Raw genomic sequence first — 12,492 nt, forward strand, 5'->3', positions numbered from 1 at the left:
TAGTCGACAAACGAGAGTTTATACATTATTTACAGTGCGAGTGCAGAACATAACAAGAAAATGTCCTGCTCACCGGAGTGTAAAATGTCTGTATTTAACTGTGCCTGACTATCCATTGTCTAAGATCCTGAGAACTTCTCCTTCGCACTAAATTAACATCTAAACACTGGAGCGACGCGCGCTACGTTCAAACTTGGAGATGTAGGGGGCGCCGCTTCCTCCCTCCACAGGGACGGACTGGGAAGCAGCATAAGGCCTCTGAAGTTTCCAATTTTAAACATAATTAATATTAATTAAACTTGCCGAAATTTTATTAGACAGATAATTTCCGAAACTACTAGACCGATTGAGTAGCTATTGGAAATATCGTGTTACCAAAATTTGGATAAACATCCCTAGGATGACGTCATCTCCGCAATTGCAATTACAAGAGTAAATATTATTTCAATTTTATAAAATACGGTACTCCTTCACGTGTGGTTTATGAATCCGTGTTCAGTTTTTACTCTAAACACCCATACTTTTGGAACAAAAATCAAAATTGTACTTATAACAACTATTCGAATTTTCAAATTTTCGTTTCCTCTTATTCTTACATATTAAAAATATTAATGAATTGAAAAACTGGAAGGAAGGAAAAATGGATTGAATCGAAAAATTGGAAAATCCAAAAACTGTCAAATTGAAAGATCGAAAAATTGAAAATTTAAATATCGAGAAATTGAGAAATTGAAAATCGAAAAATAAGGAATCGAATAACTGAAAAACTTTTAAAATTCAATATTTGAAAAATGGAAAAATTTTTTCCATAATTTATCGTTCTTTCAACTTTAATTTTTTCGATTTTTCAAGTTCGTGATTTTTATTTTTCATTTTCCCGATTTTTTAATTTTCATTTTCTCCATTTTATATCACAATTTTTCGCTTCTTCATTTCCTTTATTTTTTCAATGTTTCTTCCGATTTTACAACTTTTCGTCTTTCCGATTTTTAAGTTCCTCAATTTTTATTTTTTTGAGTTATCAATTTTTTGTTTCTTCAATTTTTAAAGTTCTTGAGTTCCAGTTTTTAGATTTTGCAAAGTTTCATTTTATAGTTTTTCGATTTTCATTTTTGACTTTTCAATTTTACAATTTTGCACTTTTCCCATTTTTTGGTTCCAAAAATTGGAAAACTAAAAAATTGGAAAAACTGATAATCGAAAAACTGAAGGACCGAAAAATCGGAATCTTGAAAGATCGAAAAGTTGTGAAAGTAAAGAACATCAAAAACCAAAACGAAAAATTGTAAACTGAAAATTTGAGAAGTTTTAAACCGAAAAATTGCAAAATAAAAAATTGAAGAAACAAAAAATTATAAAATCGAAACATTGAAATATTGATTAATTGGAAAAATGAAGAAAATAAAAACCAAACTAAAAATTGCAAACTGAGAAGTTGAAAAATTTTAAATTGAAAAGTCGAGAAATTCATATTGAAAAATTGCTAAACCTAACAGTTGAAAAATTCGAAAGTTGGAAAACTGAAAAACTGGAAAATTTAAACTTGAATAGGTAGGTAGGTACTTGAAAAATTGAAGAAATGAAAACATGAAAATTCGAAAAATTGAAAAATGAAGACTCAGATTTGCATGTCGTAAAACTGAACAAAAAAATCAAAAACTGAATAATTGAAAAAATTGAAATTGAAAAAAATGTAAAATATAAAATCGAAACTGAAAATTGTAAACTGAAAATTTGAAGAGATGTAAAATCAAGGAATCGAAAAATTTACAAATTAAATATTGAAAACTTGGGAATTTTTAAATCGAAGAGTTGCAGATTTAAAAAATTGAAGAAACCAAAAAAATTGAGAAAACAAAAAATTATGAAGTGGAATCAATGAAAAATCGAATAATTGAAAAAATACAGAAAATAAAAATTTAAAAATTCAAAAGTTGGAAAATTCAAAAACTAAAAAATTTAAAGTTGAATAAGTAACTACTCAAAAGTTGCAAATCGAAAAACTGAAGAAACAAGAAAAAATTGAGAAAACGAAAAATTTTAAAGCGAAAAATTGGGAAATTTCACATCATGAAAAGAAAAATTATAAGTGTGATTAGGGGATTGAAAAACCGAAAAATTGAAAAAATAAAGAAAATAAAAAACCGAAACGAAAAATAGCAAATCGAAAAATTGAAGAAATGAAAAATTACAAAATTATAAATTGAAAACTCGTGAAATAGCGGATCAAAAAAATTGCAAAATCTAAAAATTGGAACATCAAAACATGGAAAATTGAAAAACTGAAAATTTTAAAAATGAAAACGAAGTAAAATTGAAGGCACAAAAAATGAATAATTGAAATTGAATAAATAAAAAATTATAAAGTCGTAAAATCGAAAAGTCGAAAAAATCTAAAACTAAAAAAATAAGAAACCGAAACGAAATTTTGCAAATCGAAAATTTGAATCGACAAATTGAAAAATTAAAATTTAAAAACTCGGGATATTTTAAATCAAAAATTGCAGTATTTAAAAATTGAACAAACAAAAATAATAAAAAATTGAAAAATCGCAAAATTAAAGTTAAAAAAACAAAAAATTAAAAAATCGATTGAATTGAAATTGAAAAAATAAAGAGAATAAAAAACCGAATCGAAAAACATGCGAATTGAAAATATGATATCTCGAGAAACTCAAAATTGCAAAATCTAAAAATTGAAAAATTCAAAAGTTGAAAAATTTGAAAATTTTGACTTGAATACTGGAAACAATGCAAATCGAAAAACTGAAGAAACAAAAGAATGGAAAAACGAAAAATTGCAAATGGAAAACTGAGAAATTTCACACTGAAAAAAGAAAAAATTATAAGATCTGAAAAATGAAAAACCGAACAATTGACAAAAATAAACAAAATCAAAAACCGAAACGAAAAATAGTAAATCGAAAAACTGAAGAAATGATAAATTGAAAAATCAAGAAAATTACAAAATTCAAAATTGAAAACTGGTGAAATTGCAAATCGAGAACTTGAAACATACAAAAGCTGAAAAATTGAAAAACTGACAAATTTAAAAATTAAAATTGGAAGATTTACATATCGCAAAATTAAAAGAACAAAAAAAGTGAAAATTGAAAAATTACAAAAAATTGCAAATGTAAAATTTGAAGAAACGAAAAATTGCAGAATTGCAAAATTGAATAAATTAAAAATGAGAAATCAAAAAATTATGAAATCAAAACATTGAAGAATCGATAAATTGTATAAATAAAGAAAATAAAAAGTCGAAACGAAAAATTGCAAATTGAAAATTTGAAGAAATGAGAAATTGAAGAAACAAAGAAAAATAAAAAATCGAAAAAGCGAAAAGTTAAAAATTGAAAAATTTTATATTAAAAGAGTCAATAAATCGAGAAATATTGAAACATTGAAAAACTGAAAAATCGAAAAATAAAAAAATTTAAAAGTAGGAAAATTGAAACACCGAAAAGTCGAAAAAACGAAAGATCGGGAAATCGAAACGCAAAAAAACAAAGAAATTTAAAATTTCAAAATTCCAAAAATTGAAAAATATACCTAAATATTCAAGAACTGAAAAATCGAGGATTCGAAAAATCTGGAATATTAAAAATTGACAAATTAAAATATCGAAAAATTGAAAAATGGACACAACGAAACATCAAAAAATCGGAAAAGTGAAAAACTGAAAAATTTTAAGTTTAAAAATCGATAAATTGAAAAAATGGAAGAAAATTTGAACAATCGAAAAATGGAAAAATCCCAGAACTGCAACAACAAAAAATTGACAAATTGAAAAATTGCAAAATCGAGAAATCGAGGTCAAAAAAATCGAGAAACTGAAAAATTGAAGAATTAAAAAACTGAAAAGTTGGAAAATCGAGAAGTCAAGAAATCGAAAAGTCGAAAAATTAAAAAAATCGATTAATCGAGAGATTGAGAAATCGAAAATTTAGAAACGTCAAAAATTGAAAAACCGAAAAATTGAAGAACCGAATAATTGGAGAATTGAAAAATTTAATAAGTATTTGAAAAATTGGAGAGTTGGAAAATTGAGAAATCGAAACAATGAAAAACACGAAAAATTTCAAATCGAGAAAGTAAATAAACAAAAAAATGAAGGATTGAAGAAATTCAAGTCAAAGGTTATCAGATAACAAAAATCACAATCAATTTTTGTACATCAACTTTCAACCAATTTTTTAAATATACTGACAATATTTTTCGAAGGACCAGAATTTACACACCGCCGAATTAGATATGTACACAAAAGTGAATCTAGCGTAGTCACGGCAAGCTTATTTAAAATGTATATTTTAAACAAAAAATCCAAAATTAGACTAAAAATATGTCGTCAGTATTCGGTTTTATAAGTGAAATATTGTTTCTTATTAAACAAAATTAACTGTTATAAACCCAAACCGTTACGTGAATTATTATTTTAATATAAGGTGTGAACTATTAACCATAAGAAGAATAATGAGAACTACGAGCTTGTACTGAATAAATAATTACGTAAATATTAAAATCTACCTTGAGAAGACTAGATTTTCAAAGGACCGGAACTCTACCAACAACAACACACTGGACTATTTCGGTTCCCCGGGCCCGAGTGCTCGCTCCGGTCCTGCCTCCACCGCCGTCTTCGTTCTCTTCTCACATCTACTCCGCAGCCAGTTTATGAATTATTATGCTCTTAATTAGTTGAGTAATTGCGTTTAGTTGTGAACTAGTTATTATGTGCGGCTTGTGTCTTGCCTTGCCTTCGGAAATTATGCAAATTGCCAAGACGTTTCGGCAAAAATATGCCGAGAAGATGACTTTGATGCAGCGCAACTTGTCCTTATTAAAAGTTCTGCGGTCGCGGGGAGTGTTTTTAGTTTTTTTGTTTCAGGGTGGAGTGATTTTTTTTATTTTGTATGTGATTCCGTTAAGTTAATAAAATAATCGCTCTATTTTGTATCAGTTGGCCAACAAATTAAGACATTTTGATTGCCTCACATTTCCATTTCGTCGCTTATGAAATTCAAACAGAATTCCATCTCCATAAGTAATTATTGTTATTATTCCCGGTTACAAACGTAATTAGAGATTTTGATAGATAGCTTAGCAGAAAATTTTTAATAGATCTAAATTACGTGACTTCCATATTTTACATTTAACTGCACTAATTTTTAAAGAACTCGAGATTTACTCAAAGATAAGAATTAATTTTACGCTTATTAACGACCACCTGGCTTTCTTAAGCGCTCGTATTAGCTTAGTATGTCGAAATTTATGAAAACGGATTGCAAAATTGCGCCACTCGATCGTAGAAAATCGCTCTTTCCGAACGTTACCTTTTAATAGCGAACGAATTTCCCCCTTATTAATAAAGAGGGTGTTTTATACACAGGCAACCTGAACTTAATCTGATTGTTACCACTACTTCTGTCCGAAAGGAAACAGATGGTGTCACAGTAACAATTATGCTGAAACACTAAGCCCTCTTTGGGGGAGTCAAGCATGAGAGCCCACCAATTCACGGCCACCTTCCACGTTAAAACCCTGCCAAATTTTCTCCCCGAGCAGTGGCGTAGCCGCAAATCTGTCATAAATTGTTATTAGAGTTTTCCAGGAAAAACTGAAAAAAAAACGAGAAAAAAAGTTTATGTAGGTAATTAGTGTTTAAAAAAAATCTTCCATGAATACGTAAGTCAATTTAAAAACAAGTTTCGATTTTCTCCACGCCACTGGCTCTCAGCCCACTTTAATTCGCACCGCCGACCGCATTATTGCTCTTAACAATACAACTCTCGCTATATAATTATTTATCTGTAATGTGGGGTGAGCGACGATAAAACTGCTGATTATCTGATAAGACTCGAGGGTCTCCACTCTCACCTATATTTTACACAGAGTAGCTGGGAAAATAAACCATTTAGGATATCCTGCACAGATAAAGGTATGTCGGATTACGGTCCCAATGGACGTTTATTACCATTAATGGTCGTCGCGCTAATAACGTGTTGATTTTCTCATGTGTGCGTTTTCACTTGTCCGTCTGTACGTCCGAGTTTTCCTGCAGCTGCTGTTTTCGTATTCGTATTAATTGCCGTTCATTAATAACTTAATCAAACGCTTGTATTAATATTCTAGCAAAATAGTTTTGTTTTCGAAATCAGATAAGGACATTTCCGGCGGCGTGAATGTTTGTTTGACACTGACATGTTGATTTAAATTTTCATGTGACTGTTTAGGTTTTTTGCTGCACAAGATTATTTGGATCGGATTAAGCTTAATCCGATTATTTTTACTTTTGCGTTGGAATTTTTATCGGGGCGATTAGAATATACACGTGTGGAATTTTAATTAGGTGATACGTGTGCGTGAATGTGTGGTCGTGTTTATTATAATGTGTAATAATTGCATAAATGCCGTAACGATAAAAAAGGTTTACTTAATGCATATTTTGTTATATCACATATTATAATTTAAAGGTTTTCTTTCCTTTTGACTTTTACGAATAGGAATTTTTTTAATATTATTCATTTTCGTATTTGTAAAGTACTGATTTCAGATTTATGACATGTGGGAAAAAAGCACTTTTTACCCTTGTACGTAAAAATTACTGTGCTAGGCGCAACCGAGTGTTAAACGTACATTTCCGACTACTAATTATTATTAAAAAAATCTCTAAAATTCCTTTACATCTTTATAATTTTAAATTGTGAAAGTGCAAAATTATTGTTAGAATTTATTTGGTTACAACATCTACTCCCTCTTCTTCATGAAGAAATAATAGTGAATAACTCTCGGCTACGCCTCGCACTGGAAAATTCATGTAAAGACACACTCAACTTTTACTAGTACCAGAAAATCTAGAAAACTTGGAAATAAAAAAAAAATGAACTCTTTTAATCTCTATAAACTCTATAAACTCTAGAAATATGGAAACCCTGCAAGATATATAGAATGTCTGAAAAACCTGGAATGTCTGGAAATTCTAGAGATTGTGTATACTTCAGAAGTCTATAGAAACTTTGGAACCTTACAACCGTTTAGAAAATTTCGAAATATAGAAGCTTCAGATTCTAGAAGCTCCAGGGACGTTCAATCTATGTAATCTATGTAAATTTTGAAAATTTTGTTTTCTGGAAACTAAAAACGGTCGAAAAAGTGTGCAATATTTGAAAATTTTGAAAGCATATTAGAAGTTGGAAACTCTATAAACCCTGAAAACTTCGAATATTCTATAAATTCTGGAAACTGATCATTCTGAAATGTGTCAACTTTGAAAACTTTAGAAAATTTGGGAAGATTGAAAGTCTGGAAAGTCACTTTGGCCACTTTGAAAATTCTATATTTTGGAAATAAAGACTTTATACAGGGGACAAACCGTGTAATGTCTGAAAATTTTGAAAATATTAGAAATTGAAAGAACTCTTCTAATTCTGAAAAGTCTACAAACGCTGAAAACTCTGATATTCTGTAAACCCCAAAAACTGGTAATTTTCGAGTGTCAGCTCTGAAAACTTGATATAAACTCTATTTTTTTCTGGAAATCTAGAAACCCTGGAAACTCAAGGAATTCTAAATCTCTATAGAGTGTCGTCTAGTTTTTTCGGAAGTTTCTAGATGTATCTATTATTTTCACTTAATTTCTCTGAACCATCTGGAATTTCTAGAGACTCTTTAAATTTTCGAATTCTAGAAATTCTGGAAGCGCTAAATGCGCTAGACACTTTGGAAAATCCGAAACTCCTGGACATTCATCAAATCCTGAAAACTTTGGAAAATTGGAAAATCTGGAAGCTCGAAGGTGCAGTAACTTTGAAATCTCTTTAAATTTTGGAAACTTTAATAACTCTGTATTTTGGAAATTGAAAACTTTATAAAGTCGGGAAAAAGTAACTTCTCTGGAAATTTTGGAAGTACTAGAAATGAAAAATTCTGGTTAAAAAGTGAAAATTCTGAATATTCTATAAAATTCGGAAGCTGGTAGTACTAAGAAAATATGAGCTTTGAAAACTGTAGACAGTTTGGAAAATTTGATAATCTGGAGAGTCTGGAAAGTCTGCTTGATTTTGAAACTTTGGAAATAAAAAACGTCTAGTAATTTTGAAATCTCTTTAAATTTTGGAAACTTGGAAAATTCTCAATTTTGCTACGCCGAAGATTCTAGATATTTTATAAATTCTGTAAAATGTTGACTTTGGAAAGTTTGGAAAGCTGGAAAATATGGAGAGTCTGAAAACTGTAGAAATTTTTAAATCTTTCGAAATTTTTCTTTAGAATATTAAAAAAATATATTATCCAGTCGTCAAGTCTTCTAGTTTCTAGTTTTTTAAAATTCATATATTATTTTTGCTCCATTTCTCTGGAAAATCTGGAAATTCTAGAGACTGTGTAGACTTTAGAAGTCTATAGAAACTTTGGAACCGCGCAAGCTCTAGAAGTTTTGAAAATTTCGAGATATGGAAGCACCAGATTCTAAAAGGTCCAAAGACGTTCAAATCTATGTAATCTATGTAAACTTTGAAAATTTTGTTTTCTGGAAACTAAAAACGGTCGAAAAAGCGTAAAATATTTGAAAATTTTGAAAGCATAATAGGAGTTGGAAACTCTACAAACCCTGAAAACTTCGAATATTCTATGAATTCTGGAAACCGATCATTCTGAAATGTGTCAACTTTGAAAACTTTAGAAAATTTGGAAAGTTTGAAAGTCTGGAAAGTCTAGATAATTTCGAAACTTTGAAAATGTAGAAACTCTAAAGAATCTGGGAATTTTTTAATTTCTTAACACTTTGGCCACTTTGAAAATTCTATATTTTCTAAATAAAGACTTTATACAAGGGACAAAGCGTGTAATGTCTGAAAATTTTGAAAATATTAGAAATTAAAAACTCTTCTATTTCTGAAAACTTTACAAACGCTGAAGACTGTATATTGTGTAAACTCTAAAAACTGGTAATTTTCGAGTGTCAGCTTTGAAAACTTGATATAAACTCCATTTTTTTTTGGAAATTCTATACATATATGCTGGAAACTATACTTAAAAATTTCTAAAATGTCTGTACCTATAGAAATGTAGAAACCCTGTAAATTCAAGGAATTCTAAATCTCTATAAAGTGTCGTCTAGTTTTTTTGGAAGTTTCTAGATGTTTTAAAATGTATCTATTATTTTCACTTGATTTCTCTGGACCATCTGGAATTTCTAGACTCTTTAAATTTTCGAAATCTAGAAATTCTGGAAGCGCTAAATGCACTAGACACTTTGGAAAATCCGAAACTCCTAGACATTCACCAAATCGTGAAAACTTTGGAAAATTGGAAAACTTTAATAACTCTGTATTCTGGAAATTGAGAACTTTATATGGTTGGGAAAAAGTAACTTCTCTGGAAATTTTGGAAGTACTAGAAATGAAAAACTCTGGTTAAAAAGTGAAAATTCTGAATATTCTATAAAATTCGGAAGCTGGTAGTACTAAGAATATATGAGCTTTGAAAACTGTAGACAGTTTGGAAAATTTGAAAATCTGGAGAGTCTGGAAACTCTGCTTGATTCTGAAACTTTGGAAATAAAAAACATCTAGTAATTTTGAAATCTCTTTAAATTTTGGAAACTTGGAAAATTCTTTATTTTGCTACGCTGAAGATTGTAGATATTCTATAAATTCTGTAAAATGTCGACTTTGGAAAGTTTAGAAAGCTGGAAAATATGGAGAGTCTGGAAACTGTAGAAATTTTTAAACCCCTCGAAATTTTTCTTTAGAATACATATTGAAAAAAATATATTATCCAGTCGTCAAGTCTTTCGGAAGTTTCTAGTTTTTTAAAATTCATATATCATATTTGCTCTATTTCTCTGGAAAATCTGGAAATTCTAAGCTCTCTAAACTTTCGAAGTCTAAAAACTGTGGAAGCGCTAGAAAAATCGTGAAAGCTCTCCAGTGTTTGGAAGGCTGGTAAATCTGGGAGCTCAAGGGAGCAGAAACTTTGAAATCTTTTTAAACTCTGGAAACTCTAAAAATTCTGTATTCTGGAAATTGAAACCTCTATATGGTTGGGAAAGAGTAACTTGCCTGGAAATTTTGGAAATACTAGAAATGAAAACTGGTTAAAAATCTGCAAACCGTGAAAATTCTGAAACTGGGAATTTTGGAAAATGTCAGTTTTGAAAATTTTAGAGAGATTAGAAATTTTGAAATCTCTTTAAACTTTGGAAAAATTGGAAAATTATCTTTTTTGTGCACTGTAGACTCTAGATATTCTGTAAATTCTGTAAACTGGTAATTCTGGAAAATGTCGACTTTGAAAACTTTGGAAAGTTTGGAAAGCTGGAAAATATGGAGAGTCTGGAAACTATGGAAAATTTTAAAACTTTCGAAATGGAAAAGCTCTAAATGAAATCTTTATTATAAACTTTGAAAGCTTTGAAAATTCTGTATTCTGGAAACTAAAAATTCTGTAAGATCAGAAAAAATAAAATATTTGGAAATTTTGAAAATTTTATACCTTGGACACTTGTGCTAACCCTAAAAACTCTATACAAACCGTGGAGACTCTGGATATGCTGTAAATTATACAAACTGGTAATTCTGAAAAGTGTTGACTTTGAAAACTTTCGAAAGTTCGGAAGATTTGGAAATTTGTAGAGTTTAGAAAGTTTGCATAATTTTGAAACTTTAGAAATATGAAAACTCTAGACTTTGGAAATTTTGAAATCTTCTACGCTTTAGAAACATAAGAAAATTCTGTATTTTGGAAACAAAGTTGTTATAAGGTTTCATAGAGTCCAGAAATTTTGGTAATATTGGACGTTGAAAACTCAAAGAATTCTAAATTTCAGTTTTCCTTTAGAATATTAAAAAACATATTATCAAGTCGTCAAGTCTTTTCGGAAGTTTCTAGTCTTTTAAAATTCAGATATGTATTATTTTTGCTCCATTTCTCTGGAAAATCTGAAAATTCTAGACTCCCCTCTAAACTTTCGAAGTTTAAAAACTCTGGAACTCTGGGAGCGCTAGAAAAATCGTGAAAACTCTCCAGTGTTTGGAAGGCTGGAAAACCTGGGAGCTCAAGGGTGCAGAAACTTTGAAATCTGTTTAAACTCTGGAAACTCTAAAAACTCTGTATTCTGGAAATTGAAAACTGTATACGGTTGGGAAAGAGTAAGTTGTCTGGAAATTTTGGAAATACTAGAAATGAAAAACTGGTCAAAAATCTGCAAACCGTGAAAATTCTAAATATTCTATAAAATTCGGAAGCTGGGAATTCTGGAAAATCAGTTTTGAAAATTTTAGAGAGGTTAGAAATTTTGAAATCTCTAAACTTTGGAAAAATTGGAAAATTATCTATTTTGCTGCACTGTAGATTCTAGATTTTCTATAAATTCTGTAAACTGGTAATTCTGGAAAAGTTTGGTAAGCTGGAAAATATGGAGTCTGGAAACTGTGGAAATTTTTTAAACTTTCGAAATGGAAAAGCTCTAAAAAATATGTTTATTATAAACTTTGAAAGTTTTGAAAATTCTGTATTCTGGAAACTAAAAATTCTGTAAGATCAGAAAAAATAAAATATTTGGAAATTTTGAAAATTTTATACCTTGGACACTTCTGGTAACTCTGAAAACTCTATACAAACCCTGGAGACTCTGGATATGCTGTAAATTATACAAACTAGTGATTCTGAAAAGTGTTGACTTTGAAATCTTTAGGAAGTTTGCAAGGTTTGGAAATTTGTAGAGTTTAGAAAGTTTGCATCATTTTGAAACTTTGGAGTTACGAAAGCTATAGACTTTGGGAATTTTTGAATTTTTTAGGCTTTAGAAATATAAGAAAATTCAGTATTTTGGAAACAACTATTCTATAAGGTCCGAAAAGAGTCCAGAAATTTTGGAAATACTAAACGTTGAAAACTCAAGGAATTCGAAAATTCAATTGTTCTTTAGAATATTAAAAAATATATTATCCAGTCGTCCAGTCTTCTCGGAAGTTTGTAGTTTTTTTAAATTCATATATTATTTTTGCTCCATTTCTCTGGAAAATTTGGAAATTCGCTGGAAATGCTAGAAAAATCGTGAAAATTCTGGAATGTTAAAAAACAGTCTATCGAGAAAAAATAGAATGTCTGAAGGTTCTAGATATTCTATAAAATCTGTAAACTAGCAATTCTAGAAGTGTCGAGTTTGAAAAGTTTAGGAGTTGGAAAATATGGAGAATGTGGAAACTTTGTAAAATTTCGAAATGTAATAGCTCTAGAAGCTCCAGGAACTTTAAAATCTTCGGTAACTTTGAAAACTTTGAAAATTCTGTATTCTTGAAACTAAAAACTATAAAATTAGGAAAAATGGGAAGTTTGGAAATTTTAAAAGTACTAATTACAAAATTTTGTAACAATCGAAAAACAGAAAGTCTATAGGTAGAAGGTCCAGAAATTTTCTAATCTTTGTAAACTTCGAAATTTTGAAAATTCTGGATTTTGGATACTAAAAGCTCTAAAGATCAGAAA

This window comes from Zophobas morio, unplaced genomic scaffold (genome assembly GCF_036711695.1).
Source record: "Zophobas morio isolate AGI-343-1 ecotype UQ-CSIRO unplaced genomic scaffold, CSIRO_AGI_Zmor_V1 ptg000008l, whole genome shotgun sequence".
Taxonomy (NCBI): Eukaryota; Metazoa; Arthropoda; class Insecta; order Coleoptera; family Tenebrionidae; genus Zophobas; species Zophobas morio.